The 23,143-nt window shown below is 40.6% G+C and overlaps 1 protein-coding gene across 2 annotated transcripts in view; it reads right to left on the minus strand.

The window, feature by feature from the left end:
* The window catches only part of ANKRD12 (ankyrin repeat domain 12), a 58,369-nt gene extending 40,277 nt beyond the window's left edge, over positions 1 to 18,092 (minus strand). For both annotated transcript variants that reach the window (XM_062488147.1, XM_062488138.1), the window contains exon 1: positions 17,897 to 18,092. The gene's annotated coding sequence lies outside the window, so the exon portion shown is untranslated. The remainder of the gene's footprint in view (positions 1 to 17,896) is intronic.
* Positions 18,093 to 23,143: the final 5,051 nt, after the last annotated feature.

Genomic DNA, 23,143 nt, shown 5'->3' on the forward strand with positions numbered 1-23,143 from the left:
TCAAAAGCTAAATCCTTGAGACAGAGAAGTAGGAAATATTGCACTGAGGTCTGCTGTTTTCCTCCCTTTTCCCTACACCAGAGGAGGTTTTTTGTTTTTGCTGGGGTTTTTTAACACTAACCACAAGCTTATGAAAAACAGGAAGAGATTAAGTAGAAACAATCTCACATTGTATAACCAGGATCTTGTCTCCACTACGATACACAATATAATACTGTGAAACTCATATGGTTCTACTCTTACGTAAGACAAAAGAAACATCAGTATATTCCCTTCATTAATGGAGTGTTAACAGGATTTATGCAGTGCTACTGATACCAAGAGTAACTGTTCAATTTTAATGAACATCAAAGCACATGATGATATCAGCCTTTTGTTTTTAGTTGCTTTTTATAACAGCTGCAGAAACAAAAAATGGTTATCAATTCAAAGAAGATAAAGAAACACTACACTGCATTTCCTGTAATTAAAAAAAAACCAACTTTCCTTAATCCTAAAAGAAGCAGCAAGTTATTATCTTCACAGAGTACTACTGTGCTGATTAGACCAAACAGAGTATTGCCATAGCAGCAAATATCTGTTTCCATGGGTTTAAAAAGTGACATGTCATAAATCTCCTTTTACTCATTTAGCCTCTCAAACCTTCTCTGTAAGTTTCATTTGTAACAAATCCCATTGTATATATCATGATCACATCTACTTTAAAAAAATCAACAGGTCAAAGTTTTCTTTATTATTTTAATCAGAAATCTCATTGCATATGCCGCTGCTTCCTTCCATTTCTTTTTTACTGCTATGTGGCTCCCTGAAACTACCTCCATTCCTGCTTTGCTTCTCTTCCTTTCCTGGTTTCATATGCCATTCCCTGATGTATGACAGCAAGAAGCCAAATGCCATGAGCTTAGTGAAATTTATTAGCTTATGTTCAGCTCCCTTGATCTCATTTGCCTCACCAGCAGGGTCTACACCACATGAACAAGAGCTGCCCTTCACAAAAGGCCCAGCTTTCCTGCATGTCTTACCTGGAGAGCAATAGTTTATTTTTTAAAACGGTATAATAAAAAAAAAAACAAAACAACCCTGCCTCAGGTATTGTATAGCGGCAAGAGGATTATGAATATACTTTCAAAATAGATTTCAAAAAAAAAAAAACAGCAGTAAACTAAAACAGAAAGCTAGGATATTTCAATTTTCTTTACCAAATGACCAACAGGCAGAAGCTCCATCTGAACATGGGAAGAACTTTACTGTGCAGGTGACTGAGTACTGGGACAGATCACCCAGAGAGGCCACACAATCTCCCTCGCCTTTTGAGGCATTCAAAAACCCTCCGGACACAATCCTGGGCTGTGGGCTCTGGGATGGCCCTGCTTGAACAGGGAGTTTGGAGCAGATGACTCACTGTGGTACCTGCCAACCTGACCTATTCTGTGAATCTGTGATCAAAATTGAACATGAAGTCATTAAATTCTTGACCTAAGCCAAATATGTTTTGGAAAAAAACATGCTTTGGAAGTACACTAAGACTGAGTGTCACATACTGGATTATCAAAGCAGAACCACCACACTTAGACTAACCAATGGCACTATTTCCATAAAGTGTTTCAAGTACCACATTGCTATTGCACAATCACTGTGCAAAATTTAAAACAGACACAAATGCTTCACATATTTGAGAAAAAATACTTTTCATAAAGGGTAGATTTAAAAAAAATTACTAAAATATCACTATGGTGGCCCAGAAATTAGGCAAAATATTCAACCAGTGATTACACAGTATACATAACAATAAAACTCTCTGTGGAAGAAGTGATTTTATTGACATTTTAACTTTTATTTCCATTTGTCTGGAGTTCAATGCCATTTCAACTTAGGTTCTAAACACAAGTCTTTGCACCCATATTGAAAATGTAGAATAAGAACAGGGTCTTCCAGAGAAACCTGTCTGCTTTCACTTTTCCTCAGTGCCATTTCTTAATGCCATTACTGGTTTATTAGGCAATCTTGATGGCACATTTTAAATCACCAGAACCCTAAATTAAAAGGTAAACTTTTTACATTTGAATTATTCTCCTCTGTCACAACAAGCAGTGTCCTCGCTTTTCACCTGACACACAGGCACAGCTGGGCTTTCCCTCAAACAAACTGATTACAAGCTTTTCAATACAACAGAATCTGCTTCCTACTAAAGAAACTTCTCTGTATGTAAGAAAATCAGATACTATCACTTTACGTTTGGACATCTTTCCTGCACATTCATTACTAATCATGAGTCATGAACAACTGGAAATACTGTCGAACTCTTCTCTCTGTCATTTGTCAACTAAGGAACTAAAAATCCTGTTTTCTCCTTGAAGTATTAAAGGTAAGCATTTAGATCTATGGGCAATGACATAAAACACCAGGATTATTTAAAATAAATAACCCTGGACATAAAAAATAATCCAAAAAACCCCCCACGAGCCACCAGAATTTCAGATATAATTGGCTACAGAAAATGAGCGATGTAATAAATCTCTAATGCCCACAAGTTACTGTACTAATTTGCATAAGCTTACATCTAGCACTGATGAAAAACCTTGTCATTAACTATGTAAAAAACAGGGAATTCATGCAGTACTACAATGGTGCTGCTGCCACTGTCATTCACCCCTTTACATCTTTCAGCCTGCTCTTCTGAGAAATGAAGGCCCATGCATTTGTGTTAGAGGCACATGTATGATTCACTAATGACTTCCAAGCCTGTAGATGGATTTTCTTCCAATTCGATGGCAGCAGAAATTTTCAAATGTATTAAGCACTCACAAATTTCATGGGAAAAGGTGGCCAGTGGATAATAAAAATAATAATAATAATAATAATAATCCATCACTGTTTTTCACATGGAAAGGCTTTGTGACATACTGCCTGTAAGAAAACTCCATGAGATGGCCTCTGTAAACCACTTTCCTTTTTTTTCTTAGTTATGCAGTGGAAGTTTCAGTTGAGACCTACACATTACCACAATCAGTCAAGACACAAATTGCTAAGAAATTAAGCTGCATTAGTTCCGGTGCTCATTAAACTGCTTGTTTCCTTTCTCCTTCAGTGTCTTCCCTGTAACACCTACAGCAAAATGTTACAGGATGCTTTGGGAAGGTTTTTTTTTTTTGGGGGTAGCCCTGTTGTACAGGTGATATTGAAGGTCAGCTGACTGCTAGAACTCCAGTGAAGTAAGGGGGCACAAGATTAACCTTCCATGAGAATACCAGTAGTAGATGAGTTAATTTCCAAGACACTGTATCTACCCTCCTGCCCTAGAAAGCATTTGTATTTAAAAAAAAACAGGGGTCTAGAATAAGGCAATCTTCTCAACTACCTCTGCTTTCCTGTATTTCCCATATCTTCATCTGCAGGGGAGAAGAACTAAACCAAAACCCAACCAACCAAAAAAAAATCTCTCTTTCGATAAGGATTTACTCCAGACTGGGAAATGCTGAATCAATTATACCAAATTTCTGCTATAAATAGTTGACAGAAATGCTTCAGAACGGTTTAATAAAATTAAACTACTGAAAATTACAACTATGGCTACATCTAAATTAGCAAGAAGTAAAGAATTATCAAGAGTGGATCTGTAAAGTGGAACAGCTGGTAACAAAAATCCCAAATATACACTAGTCATATTTATACACTAGGCACAGATTTGCTCTGGACTATTTCTAGTGCAGTTCCATGTACAAAATGCACGTTAAAGGTTGGAGCACATTCAACAAATTCCTAAACACAGCTTAAACCAGGAAGAATCAAGCTCTGAAAACACTACACATAGCAAACTAAACTACAGTGACGAGAGAGGACAGTCACTGATTTAAACTAAGACTGACCTGATTTTCTCTTGCAATCTCCTCCTTCCCAGCCCTAGAAATTTGTCTCTTCCAAGTTTATTTTGAAATGACTGGTATGATCTAGATCTCAAAGCTATTAAGAGTCTACCAAAGGAAAAAAAAAGTTAGTGGATGACTACAAGAGAGATCTCTAAGAACAGCTGAACTGAGGGAAAGGCAGGCAAAAGCCAACATTACATATTCTGTTCAGAGAAAGCCAGCTGGCCAACCCGTATGTACACACTGGCTAATTAAGAAATATGTAGGTAGCTCATGCCTAGCCATACCAAATGTTATCTGCATTCTGGTGGGAGTGTGTCAAAGACAGATGAGGTTAACTCACTGGGAGAAAGGGAATGGGTATAGTACAAAGGACCAAAAAGCTACAGAAAATTGGTATTTTTAAATCCTGTAAGAAGCAGAGATTTAGCAAAAAGATGTTCATTTAACTAAGTTTAACACCCTGTGTTCTTTTTTCTTCTTCTTATCAGAATAGTGCAAATGACTTCAGTATTTTATTCCACAACAAAAGCATCCTTCAGCTAACAGCTCCGAGAAGCGATTTCTTTCCAAAAGAGAGGTTAACTAATTATTAATGCTAAATGAAATGTGTGATAGGAGATGTAACAGCACTGCCAGTTATTTTCTTCTTATGGAACTCAGTACTTCTACACACAGTTACTCAACCAGAGCCAACTGCTATACAATGAAATGGCACCTGGTAAATTAACATGTTATCAGATCAGCATCTACCTTTTCACCTACAGTGTCCAGTAAGAAAAAAGGGCTTGAGACAGAACAAGAGATTATTCAGAATATTTCAGTTAGAGGCTGGGGATGTGCTAAGAGGCACAAGACCAGCAATTTGATACTGTTTGGAAAGAGACCAGGTTACAACACACAGTAGGAGGACAGTGAAGTCCAGTAATACAGGGCCAGGCTCTTCTGGGCTGCAATTTAAACATGATGTCTACAAAAAGAACATATGTCTGTAATTTAACCTGGTATTTCCCACACAGAAATATGTCTAAAGCTTCAGATTAGCCAAATGACAATGTGGCTGTGACAAGGAGGCAGAGGAGAGAGAGACTTGAGAGGACAATGCCAAGAAGGGATTGTCTCTGGGAGGAAAGCACAGGGGACTCCATGATCAACACACAAATATTTTTCCCTAGAATACTTTTTTTTCCTGTGTTACAAAAACCTCTAGTTTTGCCACTCCCATCCCTTGTAAAAAAGCATGAACATTCCATACCCTATTTGTTTAAATGGAGAATGACCAGCTTATCCTTGTGGTCCATTTTCCACTACCTTCTTGAACAGACATACTTGCAGAAATGAAGTCTCAAACGCTGCTGATGTCTCATGAAAATGTCAAAATTATGGTATAGGATCTGCCAAGAGCAAGCACTTAATCTCATCAGAACATCATACAAAATACTGTTCTAAAAGGTCAAAATTTCAGTGACTGCAGCAAGAAAAATATTTGTACCAAGGTCTTCATTGCAGAAAACTATATCAACACAGCTATTCCATAATCATTAGAGCAGTTTATTTGATCTTTACAATGAACACACTGAAAAGGTCATTAAAGGCTTTATTTGAACAGAAATAGTTTCAGGTTTCTTGTACAAGTTCTATGAAAACAGTGTTAAACGGATTCCCCCCCAAAAAAAAGACTTCCTCTCAATCATTTAGCAACTGAGGATGCTGCTGTAGTCCAGCACGTATTACTGCTAAGTAGGATTAGGGAACATTTTAACTCCCTGGGTATTAAAGTCAAAGTTTAATAGGTAGGTACGTAACCTAGACAGCAGAATATTTTTTCTAAAAAGCTGATAATACATTAGGTATATGCAGCTATAACAGACTAAATATGCATTGCAGTACTTCCCTTCTGGCAAGCCTGCCTCCTGCTACAGGCTAGAACTATATTATTCTTCATAAGCTCAAAGGAAAACATATTCTGCATCAGAAAATATTAAATGAAGGGCTATTTGTGTACCTTGTACTATTTGAGATTGCATTTTTACCATCACCACTTCCTCAATGTGGTACACACTATAATACCTTCAAATACAACGAACAGAACAATTTATCATACTCTTTTTGCCCTGCACTCCATGGTGCCTCAGTGTGCTCACAATTTAGTTCTCTGGCAGTAACCAGCAAATAAATTACTAACCACTACTGACTTTAGGTAGCACAGCAATTTAGTATGTTGGAGAGAACACTGTCTGAATGATACACGCAGCGGCTTTTGCAGATGAAAGGTGACAAGAACATTTTTATTTGGAAAATATTCACAAGGTCTTTTCACACAACTGTGACGGTTCAGTGCGTGCACATTCCAGCGTCAGGGTTATGATGAAAGAACTAAGCTCCAACACAGTCTCAAACTAATGTGCCTAAGGCAACAGTCTGTTGCTGTATTAAGTGCAAATGCAGTACCCATCACAGACGTGAGTCACAAATTTGGCAGATTTTGCAGCATTTCACAATAGAAATATGACAAAACATTCTTGGTTCAGAAGTGAGAAATTCTTTCTTATTACAATTTTTCTTTAAGATTTGCACAATACTTGAGACAACTTTGTGCCTAGAACATGCAATGCTGGGATTAGTTCTACTCCTTTGCTATACCTATTGTGCAATCTCAGAAACAGTGCCTTACTTCTCCCCTGCAGCAGTTTACTCTACCAAGTTTAGAAGATGTATCAAAAAAATTGAAGAAAACAAAGCATAAGCCTAATAAACATACATTTCAGTATGCCATGAGTTAAATTGGAGATTATATATATAATTACTCTGGAGACTCCTCAGATACTAGTTAACATACAGAACAGACTTCTTGTCCTATCAGAGAGCACTCCTGCATTTGAATTTGAAATGTTCAGATACTGAGATCCAAACATAAGAATTGTTCAAATCTTTCTACAATAAGCAAAATAATCTACTTATTTGATCTCCATTTTATAAAGGTGTCCTTTCTAAAATAACGTATAACAGTGAAACAGGCATGGGCAGTGACTACTCACAATCTCCATCCAGAACAGCTTTTAATATACTCTGAAGTACCTACTCATCACATGCCAGACTACACTATACAGGGATAGGATGAAGTCCCTAAAAAACAGCCGACACTCAGGCAGCAAGAAAGATTTTCCAATACTTCAGCTGGAACTCACCACTACTTCCTACCAAAATAAGGAATGTATCTCATAGTCTAGGAATTTCTACCAGGAAGAGGAAAAAAAAAAAAAGAGAGGACATACAACTCTCTTCTGTGCAGAAAACAAACAAAACCTTTGCAATAGTTTTGTTGCACTTGCCTATATAGGACCTTGGGCTCCTACCAATAATCCCCATTTTAAGAGCTTAAGTTTACCTGTGCTTGGTTTCAAGTGTCAGGTTCCAGAGATTTCACAACATGCTTCAACTGATTTCTGTGGTAGTAGTAGCAGCACCTAGACGTGCCAACTTCTCTGTAACAAATATTCTATTAAAGAGCTATAGCGTTCTAATTAACCTTTAGTAAGATCTTTCATCTCTTAGCTAGACACATGGTTATCAGAGAATACAAGAATTTCACTGTGCATAGAATTAAAGAATAGTTGAGGTGAAGAGACATTCAGAGGTCCATTTAAGTCTCTCAGTTATCTAGCCAGTCAGACATTCTCAGCTTTAGGTGAACTTTACACAGACCAGGCTGGAATTGTTACTTGAGCAGGAAAGCGCAATAAAAGAAATATGGCAAGTACAAAACTACTTAACTGTAGACACCTATACATCATGCAGCAGCACATCACAAGCAGCACACCGTGGAAGAATTAAAAACCATGGCCCAAGATTTAATTTACAAAATCTTATTCACTGATTGAAAACACCACACCCCAATGTATCTTTGAGATGTTACATGGACTGACTTGAAGTTTAAAGGTATTATTGGTTCATACGTATGGTTCATTAGAGATGATGGTGCAGTAACAGCTGTATCTGAGCAAGATACAACTGCTCTTTCATGTCACAGCTTGGCATTAAAGTCACCCCTGCACATCTTCCCAAAGGTTTTTCTGCCACTACATTAAATGTCAGCCCAGTAAGGACTGAAACTTTTACCAGACTATATTGGACATTTCCTGCCTCACAAATTCTCAACTTAAATTCCAAAATCTACCTGTCAGAATCAAACCAACACGCTGACAACCTGGTGAAGTTCTGAGGAACCAGTGACTACAAACAGCTGGAGCAAGTGGCTTCACCTGCTCCTAGAGAAAGAGAATCTATTTCTTGCTCTTAACATGGTTCCTGCTATTTCAGCTTGTCTTTATTTCTACCTTCTTAAAGGGAAGAAAATGTCTACCACACCTTTTTCTTTAAAAAAACCCCAACAACATCCTAAATGACCAGCAGTACCTATCCTGGACTACTCCAAAGAAATGACAACTCATAAATCAAAACTCCATCTCCCTTCACAAATATTAATTTATTTTCACAATATTGCTGGAAGATGAAAATGCATTATTTCCTTCATTTTATAGATGGCAAATTAGGTTTACAGAAATAATGAAAGGAAGAAAAAATGAAGTGAGGAGTTTGACCATTTGCCACACTCGTAACATCAAAGATGTTATTTTTCAGATTTTTTAGCATTAGACAGTAGTTAATACTTGGTTAGACCATAGCTACTATTGACTTAATTTTCAACTTCTGCTAGCAACCAGTCCTTCCACTGCAGAAAGAAAAACGTTGAACAGTCTCAAAGCAGGTATCCCCATGTGAGGAAAACACTTAGCATGTGCTCATAAAAAGCCCATAGCTCACACAAATTCCAAAACAGGCTAAAAAAATAGCTAATTTTCAGGGTCAGTGTTCAACTTCCTTCAACATGGGACCCTCTATCCCTGTAACCTTCTCCTAAATTAGGGAACTTATTCCAGCTTCTGCCACAGGACTCTTCTTGGAGCAGTAACCTAGACTGCACAAATGCATTCAACCCCAGAGATTCATATGGTTTATCATTTAAAGTGGAATGTCAACAGAAACCCATCAATTCCTCATGCAATTCTGCTGTGTGCAGCAGGGCAAATGAGCAGGGCTGCTCTAATACAGAGCAGACAGCACTTCTGGTACAGCAGAAGGTGAAGGTAAGCCACACTGGAGAACACAGCAAGAAGTCATGCAAATACAGACAAGCAGCACTCGTTTCACTTCTTTTCCAACACGCTCCTCCCATTTCCTTCCTCTAATTTCTCTGAAGTTTCCAGTCTCAAAGAGATTCTGAGATCCTCCCACTGCAAATGTCACTCCACACATCAAGATTACAAATAAAAAAAAAAAGCAGTTTGTTGGTATCACACCTCTAAACTCATATGGAACTAATTACTGTTTATGTCTTTCCAAGGCACTGCAAAAAAACACATAAAAACTAACATTTTGTCAAAATATCCTTGCAGGTGCTATGTCAACCAACAATATTGTTTGGCATGTAAGACCTAAAATTTACCAGCAGAGCATGACAGAGGAAAAGAAGAAGGATCTCAGGTATCTATAAATGGCCTTTAAAGTTCTTCCACATGGGTAACTGAACAGGGAAGAACTACCCCCCCAAAAAAAAAAAAAAAGGCTTACTTTAACCACAGCAATATACTGATTATTGAGATTATTGAAGACCAAGTATCCAAAAAGATCATTTTTAAAGGATAGGACACTCAATTATTTATATTTGTGGACCCTAAAGCTGTGTAAACCCATCTGCATCATAACCCATCCAAAAGAAGACACCAATAAACTGCCAGCAAAGCCTTGTAAGGTGCTGAGAAAAGGTAAAAAGCAAAAGAAGGAGGGAAGAGATAAATTATTTTCCCAGATGACTGTCTCTCTTCCATACTGAAAGAAAAAAAAAATTAAAAAAAGCCTTGGGAATTAATCTGTTTACATAATGTTATTTAGGGTGAAAAAAAATGTTGACATACATGACCTGGACAGACAGGATGGCACAACCCTGAAAACAGGTGAGCGGGGAAGAAGGTGCTTTGCAACAGGGATCTCTAAAAAATATTTGATATAAATAGAAAGTTGAAATAGGAAAGCACTGAATGATAAGGTACCTGAAGGAACAGGAAAGTAGGATCAAATACTATGATTTCTTTTTTTAATTTCTGAACAGAAATAGTTTCACAAGTCTGAAATCCTAAATATTAGTTGTTTAGTAAAAGGAACACATAGGGCTAAGGAACTCTCTTTACAGTAAGTACTCCATGATTTATACAGAAATAGTACAGATGTCTCTCATCAGGACAGACTTTCAGAACAGTTCTACCAATTTAAGATTATGGAATTTTCCAATACTTCAGAGAAGTTTCTGAAGGGCTGTGGGATCGTTTAATAGTGAAGCATGGAGACTGGACACATGTATTACAAATGAACTTGCAAACCCATAGTCTTAAGTAATTAACAACTTTCACAGCGGGCTTGGAAAAAGGCAACTTTCTAGAAAAGCATAAAACAGTGGGACATTTGATATCACAGTGGCATCACAGATTGCACAGGAATGGCACAATCTTTATCAATAAGCCAATATTATCTTGCAAAAAAAGGCAGACCATTCTATTACCACTATCCATTCATATAATTTCCTCTCAATAACCAAGAGAAGTGCTGCATTGAAAGCATTTACATTTTCTGAAAACACTGATTTTAAATTTCACAGCTTAAAGTACAAAAGCTGCAAGTTTGCGGAACTTGCATAACATAAACCAGATGATATTTTCATTAAAGAATGGTTAGGAATTATTCTAAAGCAGAAACTCCTCCCTGATTCTGAGAGACGTGTGTTGAAGCTTCCCTTCATGCATACAGATACACATTCCATACCACAAAATGGGAAGGATAAGATGTAAGAAATGAATGTTTAGGAATAGGGTTCTCTGGCTATCTCCTGGCATTATCAACAAACAGAAACAAACAAATAAACAAAAAAAAGCACTGCCTCTCCCATAATGGTAACAAATCTTCCCTTCAGAAGTCAGACATCAACCCTCATTTCAGTGTGGCAGGAGTGGCTCCTACATAGTGACAAAGGGCATCATTCCTTCTGAACCACTTATATTATTTCTACAGCATTCCCTCACATGGGCCAGCAAGGAACTGAACCCATGCCAGAATTCAAGATGAATATGAAGGACACTTGTCAGTATTGTATTATTTTCAAGTGCATTTCTCTATTCTCAGATTAACCCTTTGTCTTTTCAAGAAGAATACTACCATTATTGTTCTTACACAGTCAGGCTGCTCTGCAAGGAATCACTGGAAAGAAACAAACAGAAAGAACCAAACAAACGTAAACAAACAGAACTGCTTGAATAAATAATTGTTATTCTTCTTTAAAGAGTTCGTAAGGATCATAGAAAAGGACTAAGTTTCTTTGCAGACGGTCCCAATATTCAAATAATAATTTCTGAATAAATTCTCTTACTGCTAATTATACTTCAGCTACTATTCCTGTTACTCCCTCGGCAACAGAAAATAAGATTGTTTCACTTTCAGTTTCTCACTCACAAGCTTACTCAGAGTCAAGCACCGGAAGAGACTTTTTCCATTACGTTATAGCACAAGTAACATACAGAAAACATAGATGGATTTATCTTTCTTTAAAAAGAAATATCAGAAACTGCATTTTTAACAAGAGAAATGAAGTGCAAAGCCATCTTACTTAGGCAACCAGCTACTTAGTAGTTTAAAAAATTTTTAAAAAATTACTTAAGAATCTCTATACAAAGAACTTGGTAGAATGCACCACAGCTTTACAAGACTACCACACAGAGGCAGTACAAGCAGAATGCATCCTTTGACTATTAATATTAAATTAGTCAGGAAAAACACATTAACTACAACAGCTGAAAAAGAAGTTCTATTACATATTTGAATGAGAAAAAAAGTTTGACAGTTTTATAATTTATCAAGCCTTCAACAGTAAGTTCAGCAAGGAATCCCAAGAGACTAACTAAAATGAGAACACACTATTTTACTTGCACTATGGGGCCAAATTCCTGGTTCAACTGGTCATGACCATAACCCCATTGCTCTAGCTGAGCCTGCAGGGAGCCTGGGAGGGACTAAATGATGGGGTTAGATGAGGGTTCAGAGGGGCCTTCTGACCTCAGCTAGTCCGTGATTCTGCCCCATGCATCAGAAATGCAGGTGTTCTTTACCTCTGCAGCTGGATGGATAGAGGTTATTCTCTCCTCCTGCTGACACTTTCAACATAGGACAAGGTTTGTGCCTTCTATAATCTCCAGAAACTTACGCTATGTAGTCAGGAGAGCATTTATTCAAACAAATCTTCATGTAAGTGGCCAGAAGAACCAGTGCATCCTGTGAGTATGGGTGTCATACTCCAACTGTATCAGGACAACTGTGTAGAATGCAAACATTATATTCCTACTGAGGGAAAGACCTAGGTGTCAAAATAAATATTTACATGGAAAAAAAATCTCACCTCTTAGAATCAGACACAGATAAGTCACCAGGGTGCCTAAAGGGATCGCCTTTCATTTTCCATAGTCTTTCAAAAGAAAGGCGACCCTTGATTCTACAAAGAGAAATTCTATTCCAGGGAAATAAAAGAATATGCTAGCCCAAGAACTCTGGCTCTTAGGAGCCAAAGGCACTTATTGCAAAATCCATTAGTCCTCCCTTTAAAGCTACAAGTCTATAAACTTGAATGCTCACAGGTGCTTCCTCTTGAGTCTTTTTTAGGATGAGCTATGGGTTCAAAGGAAACACCTGCACAGTTTAGCTTAATATGGTACACACTAAACTACTTGGAGAAGTGGAGTTGTAAAGGTCAGGTTTGATCTACTGGTTATTACTTAAAGATGTAGCTAAATAAATATTTTTCAATTAAGAAAGACTATTGCACATGCAGAATCCACCAGAATAAAACTTAAAAGCCTTTTTATCAGTACTTTGACAAACGTTAAGATAAACCTACTGCCAAACAATTTTCAAGTCCCCCCACAGAAATCTACTTTCTCTCTGAGAACCTACAGATCTCCAGGACATGAGATTTCATAACTATGCCATATGTTATTACTAGAACCTCAGTAATTTCTGTTTAAATCTTCACTGACAAATTATCATTAGTTTATCTAAAACCAAGAAAACCCACAACTTGTCTGTAGCACTGTCAGCAAGAACATTACTTTAAACACACACAAAAGCCCTTCACAGGCCAAGAACAGATGAACTGCCAAAACCTACTCAGAGTCCTTCAGCTACAGCAGGATTCAGGACAAGTAAAGCAGGCAGCTGGAGTGCTACCATTCATAAGAAGAATCTAAAGCAGTAGATGCAGGACAGAAAGCAATCTTGGCATACTCATGGGTTACCAACTGGATAACAAGAGGTTTCTGTCCAGTCTAAATTATGAAGACATGCAACATACTCAACATGCTTTATTGCCACTCCTTGGCCATCACCAAATCTCACAAAAATAACAACAAAATCATCTGTCAGCTCCTACAGAAATAATCTTCATTTGGGGGAAAAGAGTGAGGGAACAGATGGAGAGGAAACAGAGAACAAGCAGAATACTGTTTGAAGACAAGTATAACTATTTAGGGCTGTAAAACTACAGTGAGTACTGCAGTTAACTTCCATTGAAGTTTTACTGTGTCATCTGGAGAGTAGAAGGAACTGGAAAGCAAATAACCAGTTATTTTCAAGACAAAAAACAGGACTTTTATTACCTTTAAAAAAGGTAAAACCGATGTCAAAACACCTGTTTCTTTTTGAAGGCAAAAGATTAATAGACTAGCATTACCCACACATGAAAGAGAATAACACTAAATGAAAGGCCCATTTTCCCTTCATTATTAAACTAGTAGTAAGAACCCAGATTAGCAGGTTGTTGAAGAGTAAAGAGCACCACAGTTGATTTCTCTCAGTTACTTGTTTGTTGCACAGACTACTGAAGGAAGCAAACAAGAGAAAGACATTTCCACAAACCAGCTTAGGCAGTTACCTGGCCAACAGAACTTGAAAAGTCTGACAGCCAGACACCTCTCAAGTAGGACTAATGAAAAAGGCTTGGAAAGAGAAGGGAAACCCTAGGAAATGTCTTTATACACAAGCTCATTTCTGCTGTCATCAATCAATGGAAGTTTTTAAGATCTACAGAACACTTAGAAATGTCCAAGAGTTATTTGGGGTTTGTTGCACTGAATACATTCTGAAGCCCAGAGAGGAGGGGAAAAAGTGCTTTCTACCTCTGATGCTTTCCAGCCTCATGAATGTAAGACATAATGCAAGGAAAGAGCTGTTCCACTACTCTCTAACTGCAGCAAGCTACTCAGGGGTAGAAAGCAAATGACAGGACCAGAGAAGAAAATACATTCTCCTCAAAGTGCATTTTTAGTTTTTGTCTCTAGTATAGCCCCTAATTCTGTCTCTAATGTTGCTAATGGCTTTTCTTAACATAAACCAATGTAAAATCAATCCTCTTGTGACATTATCACTACCTAGAGCACTCTGTGTAGAAGCCATGAAACTGAGGAGCATTTATTTATTTATTTGTTGCTTTCAAAAGACAAAAGCAGCTGCAGCAGACATAAGGATGCTTCATCAGATCCAGGGAAATAATCTAAAATAAACTAAGGCAAAATCAGACTCTCAAGAGCTTCATTCTCTACATGAATATTTAGTCTTTAAGCAATGTTGCAATAAAGGTTCTCAGCTGCCTCCATAAGCTTACAGAAGAACTTTTAAGATTTTCCTAGGTTCTGGAATAATAATGAACCGACAAGAAAAAAAACTAAAGATGTTAGCAGCGCTCTGGCTTCTGTTATTCTGTTAACAAAATCATTCAGCGTAATAACACAAAATGCAAGACTGAATTTGTGCTAATATTTATTTCATACCATCTGTCACTAGAGTCTAAGTAGAACCTAATGATGCAGTTAAAAAATACTTTGATTTGGAGACTAAATGACCAGTCAACATTTATAATACTCCATCTGCAATAGAACACAGAAAAGATTAAACACTACAGTCATGCCCAACCCACTGCTTTGTAAATAAGATTCAAAAAATGTAAAAAGTAGGTTATTCTGAGTTTATATTAACAGTGTGGTAGCAGGTTAATGATTACATATTTTGTGATCAATAGTTTTTTCCAGTTTTAAAGAGGACCAACTCCACTAGACTCTCAGGCAATTTCATTGGCCTAAGATTGTCTAAAACATGGTCAATCAGTTCAACAAACACAATTTGTTCTCCTGCCTGTATGCCCAATACTGAGGAAGAAGTTCTGAATACCAAGGAAGAAGTTCTAACTCAGTCATTTCTAGGTACCTATATTTCCACTAAAAAGGATATCCAGGACCTTCCACCTACTTAAGTTAAAGCTGCAACAGCTTATGGAATTTCTAGCAATTTAAACAGGCATCTAAGGGTGCAAAGAAACTGTTTTTTTGAGAATGACTGGTGACCACTGATTTATACACACAGATATTCAACTTTCAGTGTATGCTTTTAATCATATGATTAAGTGGCAACACAGCAGTACCTCCTGCAACTAATGCCAAGCAAACACAGAAGCTTCACACAAGCACTCATTTAGCCTGCTTATTAAAAGGCCCTTTCCTCTAAGAAGTCACCTATTGTGCAAGCCTGTTGGAAGAAGCTGCACACAGACTTCAGTTTGTGGCATGGGGCTTGCTTTCTTGCACAACATCTGTCCTAAGCTTTAATGTCTGTAGTATTCTGAGTTCACAAATGATTTTGAATAATCCTCTGGGTGGGAGAAGAACACACAAAGAGATGGCAATAGAAAGGCAGAAATATTTATATTTGAAAGACTGAGCTGTCATCCTCGTGAAAGAATCAAAGACTCTCTGATCAACTGCCCACACTCAGTGATTGCTACAGAAAAGCCAGGAAATAGCAAAAGGGACTCACACACCATGCACTAAAAAACTGACATTGCCACAAGAAAGCCATCATGGTCCTCTGTGTGCCAAGAAAAACACTGGTACTCCTTGACATTTTAGCTTGCACAACACATACAGAAAAGTAGAACTATTAAGGGGGGAGGTGGAGTGTAAAAAGACACAGCCAGTCAATGGTTTCACCATTACCTTCCCTAAGAAATATTCTGCTGTACCTCAAACCCTACAATTTTATTTGAACAGACCGTTTCTCAAGCTTTCACAGAAACCTGCTAAATTCACAGAGGGTGAAATTAAGGTCCCCCGCTGATCAAGTCACAAGGTCAGCAGGGAGTATGAACTTTCATCTCAAAGAATGAAGAAAAGCAAGAGACACCCAACACCTGCAAAGACCTCAAATAATAAAAACTGCTGAAATACCTTGACATCTCAGATAATGCTGAAGATCTGTTGCTCTGGGGACTTTTACCCAGCAAACTACAGCAAAGGATTACAGCAGAAGGAAAGAAGGCACAGGCTCCTTGCAGCTACATGGCACCTGCACAGCAGCTCACCTTGTCCCTACCTACAGTAACCAAGAAATGAGGACAACCAAGCTACCATCAACCTGTATACTGAAAAACACCCACACCCTTGCTGTTCCAAAATTAGAGAGAAGGAAGTGCCCCCAACCTCCAAATCACAGCATGTCAATAAACAACTATTTTAATAATAGTTAATGATTTCTTATAGACATCATGATTTCACCCTTTCCTAGCATTCCAAGATTAGACAATTTTTTCCTGGAACATAAGTACATTTGGACGGCTCCACATCTATCCAATAGCTTTTAATTCCTATAAGCATCACTACTCACTTTTCTTTATTAAAGATCTGTTTGATCCCATGAGTTACCTTGTAATTCAGAGGCATAAGATTTCCTTTCTTTCCTACCACATAGGCTGCAGAAGAAAGGCATGGAACACAGTGACAGTGTCCGGGCAACTTCCACAGGAGCTCTAGCTAATAATACTGATATCAAATAATAATACTGACATTGGAATGTACTGCTTAGGGAGGTGGTGGAATCAACGTCCCTGAAGGTGTTTAAGGAAAGACAGGACACCACACTTAGTGTCACCGTCTACTTGACATGATAGTGTTTGGTCACAGGTCGGACTCAACGACCTCAAGAGGTCTTTTACAACCTGATTCTGTGATTCCGCAAAATATTTATTTGATTTGGGAGTTTAAAGTAAAAGAAAAAAAAATCTTTAATTTCTTATCGTTTACACAGTCTTTAGGGAAAAAAAAAAAAACAACGAAAAAACCCTCCAAAGCAAAACAAAAAAACCCAACCAAACAAGACTGAATATCATCAACGGTACCTCGAGAGTCTGACAGGAACTAGACTGAAGAACTGAGCAACTGAGCCTGGCATCCTCTCATTCCCTGCCCTTCCTTTGTTGCCTGCTGTCACCTGTGCAGCGCGAGTTGCCGCGCTCCATCCACATCGGCGGCTGCCTGGCGCTGGCAGGGAAGGCAGGGAACGCGTTATCCTGCCGAGCACCCAGGCAGCCTCGGCGGGGCCGGTACCGGCGGAGCAACTCCCGAGGCTGCAAGGAGCAGCCGAAATTCTCGACACGGAGGCGGGGCGTGTGTGTTATGTGCGTGTGTGTGTGCCGTGTGTGGTGTGTGTGTGTGTGTGTGTGTGTGTGTGTGTGTGTGTGTGTGCACTGCCATGCCGCGCTCGGCACCCGCGCGCCGCTCGCCCGTGCCGCCTCCCTACCTTCCCCGCACATTCCCGGCCCTGCCTCCTGCGAGAACCTCCCGTAGGCGGCGGGCCCCTCACGCCGGGCGGCGGGGCAGGGGCCAGGCTCGGCGAGCCAGGCGGTGACAGCGGCGGCCATGGCTCCCGCCGCGCCGCGGACGGGCTGACAGCGCGGTGCCTGGGGGGACACGGCGGCAGCGGTGACACCGCCGAGGCGGGCACCGGGTGGGCGCTCCGCGGGCTCAGGGACGAGGGGGAGGCACCCCGCGGGCACCGGGTGGGGCTGGAGGTCCCCGCCGCGCGCCGGGAAGGTGCACTCCAGTCCTTACCTTCTCCCGGGAGCGCAGCAGCGGGACACGTCCTCCTCCTCCTGCTGCTCCTGTATCTGTGGACGGCGCGGCCGCGGGGAATCGGGCAGGACAGCGAGTGCCGCCCGCAGTGCCCAGGGGCTGAGGCTCAGCCGCGGCTCTGGGCGCTGGGGCTGCCAGGGATTGCAAACACCCCGCCCGCCCTTCTTCTTTCTTTCCTTCCTTCCTTCCCTCACTCACTCCCTCCTTCCCTCTCCCTCCCTCCCTCCTTTCCTCACACCCCGCGCCGCCGCTCGGCTTCCCCCCCGCCCCCCTCCCTGCGACGCTCCCATTGGCCGCGCGCCGCCCACGTGGGCCTCGCGCAGGGCTCGGGACGCGGGCGAGCGGTGCCGCTGCCAACGATAGAGCGCTCGGGGCGGGGTGGGCGCCGCAGCTCTTCTCTCCCTTCCCCGTGCCGTCCCCATCCCGAAGGAGACGGGCGCGGACGCCCGCACGGCGACGGGAAATAACGGGCTCGCGGGATGCCACGGACGGACGAGGCTGGGACGGGGAACAGGGCGCGACCACCGCGCATGCGCGAGGGGGCAGCCGCGCATCCTCTTGGGCTGCGGCCGCTGGAACCTTCTGGAAATGGCGGTGGGGGCCCCGGCTGGTCACGGGGTGAGGCGGCGGACGAGAGCTTTTGCGGTCCCTGCCGCGGACGAGAGCCGACCTACAGCCACCAGGCCGCCCCGCTTTGCCTCACCCTGTCCTGCCGCTGCCGCCCCCTCCCCGGGGAGGGGTTTTTCTGGCGGTGATGGCGCAGTGAGTTTTAACTATCCGGTGTAGTGCGCGTGCGCGGCGAGTGTAGCCCATCCCGTTCCATCCTGTCGTTTTCCATCCCGTCACCGGGTGCTAGCGGGTACGGACGGGCTGCGGCTAAAGGCCCCGCAGTCTTTGGGAGAAGCCCCCGGACGCAGGTGCGTGTGGCGCGGTGCCGGAAAGCCGGGGGTGGCCGCTCGCTTTTGCGAAAGGCTGTGGGATGCCTGGGGGTCTGGTCCGTGCTGCATCCCCCCCCCCCCCACTCAGACACAATTCCCATCCGCCCGCCGCTGCAGGACTACTTGCGGGTTTCCGAACTAGTTTTTTGGGGGTACCCTGCTTGCACCAATGAGTCAGACGTCATATAAAGACATCTAAGGGAATGACTGATGATCTAGCCCTAGTTGCAGCCTTGGAAAGGGGTCATTCATCTGCACTCGTGAAAGGTTTTGTATCCCCTTGTAATAATAGTAGTATGTGGCAGGACTTAAGGAACACTGGTGCCGTACTTGTGTTTTCCAGTGTGCTCTCCAGATCGCTTCTGGGAGGTGCTGAAGGGCTGCCCGGGGTAGTATTTTGATACAGCAGCTAAACAAAGTCCTCTAGCATAGTCGTAATTGCCGTGGTCACTCTGCTGCTGGGTTGCTTTAGTCTTGTTACTGGGTAGCAATTCCTTAGTACTTCCTATTCATCAGAAAAGTGGTTTTTTTCAGAATCAAAAGATTTCTTAGATTGAGGCCACCTATTGTGTAGACTTGCCATATATTCTGATCCTCATATATGATGTACCAGCATGGATAGAGGATGGCATCAAAAAACCCCCCATATTCCCATGCTCCACTGCTTACTGACAAATTTCTGTCATTTGCTTTCATAATTTTCCTGTGCGAGCGCTGGTATAGATCATTTGTGTTATAAAGCAAATGCCTTCACTTTCATTTGATTCTGTACAGCTGGTACTGTCCAGTGGCCAGGAACAGCACTGTCAGTGTGAGTGACCATGTGACAAAGGGAGTTGTCTTCATATTCTTTTGTGTTCGGTTGATGGCAGAGTCTTATCTCTAGCAGTGGCAAACTAACTGAATAGCAGACAGGCTATGGAATGTCAGCACAAGTGGAGAAGAGCAGTTTCGAAAAGTAGAATAATTTTTCTTCTCATGGTATTACACAGGGATCCACACTGTAAAACGTGACAGGCTACAGGTGTGGCCTGCACTGTGATACTGCATTTCGATCCTTGTGCATGAGTAGTGTGAAGCTCCAGGAATTTGGTGTGTGTTAGGTAACCAGCCGATGAGGTAAGGAGGGAAGGAGTCTCAAGAGCAATATCTTGTGTGCAGCAGCAGATGTTAAGATCTGGTAATATCAGTGAAAAGCAGCAGATGTTAAGATCTGGTAATATCAGTAACTGGAAAAAATACTGTTCTTTAAGCATTTTTAACAGCTACTGCTTGGACTAATGAAAAGCATCAGTCAGTTGACTGCTAGTTGCTACCCCTGCATTCATTTCTTTCCCTTGTTTCCAGCGGCCCCTCCCTTTTACATGTAGCACAGCTGCAAGAGGCTTTTGTAGCTGCACGGTTTTGGTGTGCATAGGACTTCCTTTGATCTGCCGCCCTCAGGGGAACATCCTGTGTTACCAGCCCTGTGAGCTACTGGTCTTAGGACAAACAGGTCTAGCATCTAGCTGAACTGTGTCATTGCTGAATTCAGTCTAGTAACTGAAGGACTGAGAATTTCAGACTGCAGTACAAAAATCTGATGTAAGAACTTGCAGGATGCCACCCCAGTGAAAGCGTGTGCGCCAGCGTCTAGGAGGTAACTGGCAGGTCAGCCCCTGGGGCCAGAAAAAGTCCTGCACAGGTGGAATGGGATTTCTCTGCTTATTCCTATTTAATCACAGAACAGTGTTCCAGATAACATTTTTCTAGCAGTGTGTGGCGGTCATGGAAGTCCTTTCTGTTATCCAACATCTCACACATCATTTGCTATCTAGAAATTTCCTACTACTCCACATTTCCTTGTCTTCAGCAAAGGAAAGAACTGTAACCTCCCATTCCTGTAGCCCAGTGGATTCTTTTGGTGTCTTGTGCTTCTGTGTCCTAAATCACGTTTCCTCTCCCAAGACCACCTATTTTTATTAAAATCTTCTAAGGTAGTATTTTTTTTTCTTCCCCAGTTTCTTTTACTTCTTTATCTTCCACTTTTAGAGATTTAATACAGTATGTGAGTTCTTTTATTTTTCCCTCATTCAAGGACAGGCAAACAAGACCACTGACAACACAGAATCAGTTCATTTGGTGGTGCAGTACCAGTTTCAGGAATGTGTTGAGTGGTGCTGTGGTTGACTCATTTTTTGCTTAATTCACCATCCGCTGTTGTTAGAGTCCAGGATATTAACCACTCGATTGAAACAGCAGAACTGCAAGTGTGTAATTATTTGACAGGTTAGTGCTACTGCCTAGGATTAATTAGTGACCCTCTGCTATTGAGGATAATGAAAATTAGGCCCTGTTAATATTTGTTATCAAAATTGTGCTACTACTTGTAAAATACATTTTTTTTTACTACTAGTAAAAGCAAGCACACAGTATCATCTAAGGTATTACTCAGAAATAGAAAAGAGAACTTGGATGTATCAGTTCTTGCACTGTTCTGGAACTTTCATAATAATCACCTTGTTAATTCTCACAATCTTGCATAAGTTACTGGTGAAAATAGTTTATTGTATCTACTAAAAAGCTACATGTAACAAATAATGCAGAATATGTATTTCTAGTTGAGATGTTTAAAATGTTCAAATTTCAACAAAACCTGAAATAATGCAAGAAGTGAATTTTTTTAACCATTTAATACAGTGATTGCCCAAACTTTTTTGAGGAGAAACCAGGACCATAAAGCCTCACATAATTGATGAATGAAGTGGGTAAGATGAGAGAGAAGAGTAATGGTTGTTTTCTTATTTCTCTACAATCATTTCACAGTCCTGTAGCTGCCTTCCAGTACTCACTTTAAAGAGTGATGTATCAGATTTGTGCCATGCGTATAGATAACATAAATTATCTTATTCTAGTCGAGTGATTGGCAGAGTCTCACATATTGCATCAAAATGACTGACAGCTTGTCTGTGGAACATCACTAACAATCTCCAAAACGTGGCAACTGTGGAGGTCCATGTTCTGCTCATGAGATAAGACATCAGAATTGTCAGGTGAAGATGGAATAAATCGGGCAGAAAAGTGGGATACAAAGTCTGTCTGACTTTAAAAATGGGCGGAGTCTGGCATTCTAGAGTTTTGTTTTTATATAGTTGGAAGTTTCAAGCTTGGCAGGTCCAGAACTTTTGTTTCCCTTCAACAGGATTGTGCAGTCCCATAGGATTTCACTGTTGCATACAAAATCACGAATAACTGCAGTACAGTATATTTCCACAATGCACACAACATCCTCACTTGTATTCAACATATCTTTCAAAGGTTATAATAAGGTAAGGCTGTAAGAACTAGAATACAGTTTTGTTGTCAAAATGGAACAGTCAGTGTAGCCAGGCTGGGATAATAAAATGAGTCTGTCTTTGCATCACGATGGGAGATGCCGTCTGCCTCGGTTCATGTCTCTAGAGAAGTGCCAGATGCCTGGCCTGCTACATGGCCTGAGGCTATTACAAACATGGAGTGACCTTTCAGAAGAGCATTCAGAAACTTTAAATGACAGATAAGATTTCAATCCATGTACTATTTTCTCCTGTGCACTGTGTTCTGTACTGCTTCTATGCAAGATCCTTTTTCATGATTGTTTGGAGTCTGCTTTACTCATGGGCTGTATGAATTTATTGAATTTTCTTTTCCATTTGTATGCAATGCAATAGTTTCATTTTATAAATATAGTAATATGGACAACATAGCAGGTTTCTCATACAAATGATTTACAGATATATTATGTTCCTAAAACTACCAACAGTAATACTGCTTTTTTAATGACATGTGAAGGAACTTCACAGAGCCTGTTGAAATGATGGTGCATGAACGGACCACATGAGATAGCAATTATGCAGGTAATCTGTAAAAACCAGAATTTAACTCTGAAGAGGGCAAATAGTTCTGGTACTATCAATCAGACTATGAAAACAAACTAATATAGAATTATAAATGCAGTTATGATGCAGTTAAAGCTTCACCTGTCTCATCAATTGTAATACAAATATAAGTTCCATGGCAGATTTTAGAAGAGACAGACACAATGTGGTCTCAGGTGACTGATGTGTCCACATTTCCTAATTTACAGCAAAGCATTTGCCCAGTTTTATAAGCATAGGTATTAAGTGTGTCAGTATGCAGTTGATTTTTAAAAACATTAACTTTTTTATATTGAAAGAAATTCCTTAATTTCACATATATTAGTTATTGAAATTATCTGGTACACCGTAATAAGGTCAAAGAAGGATCTGTGAATCAAAGATCCAGTGTC

Source organism: Cinclus cinclus, chromosome 1 (genome assembly GCF_963662255.1).
Source record: "Cinclus cinclus chromosome 1, bCinCin1.1, whole genome shotgun sequence".
Lineage (NCBI taxonomy): Eukaryota > Metazoa > Chordata > Aves > Passeriformes > Cinclidae > Cinclus > Cinclus cinclus.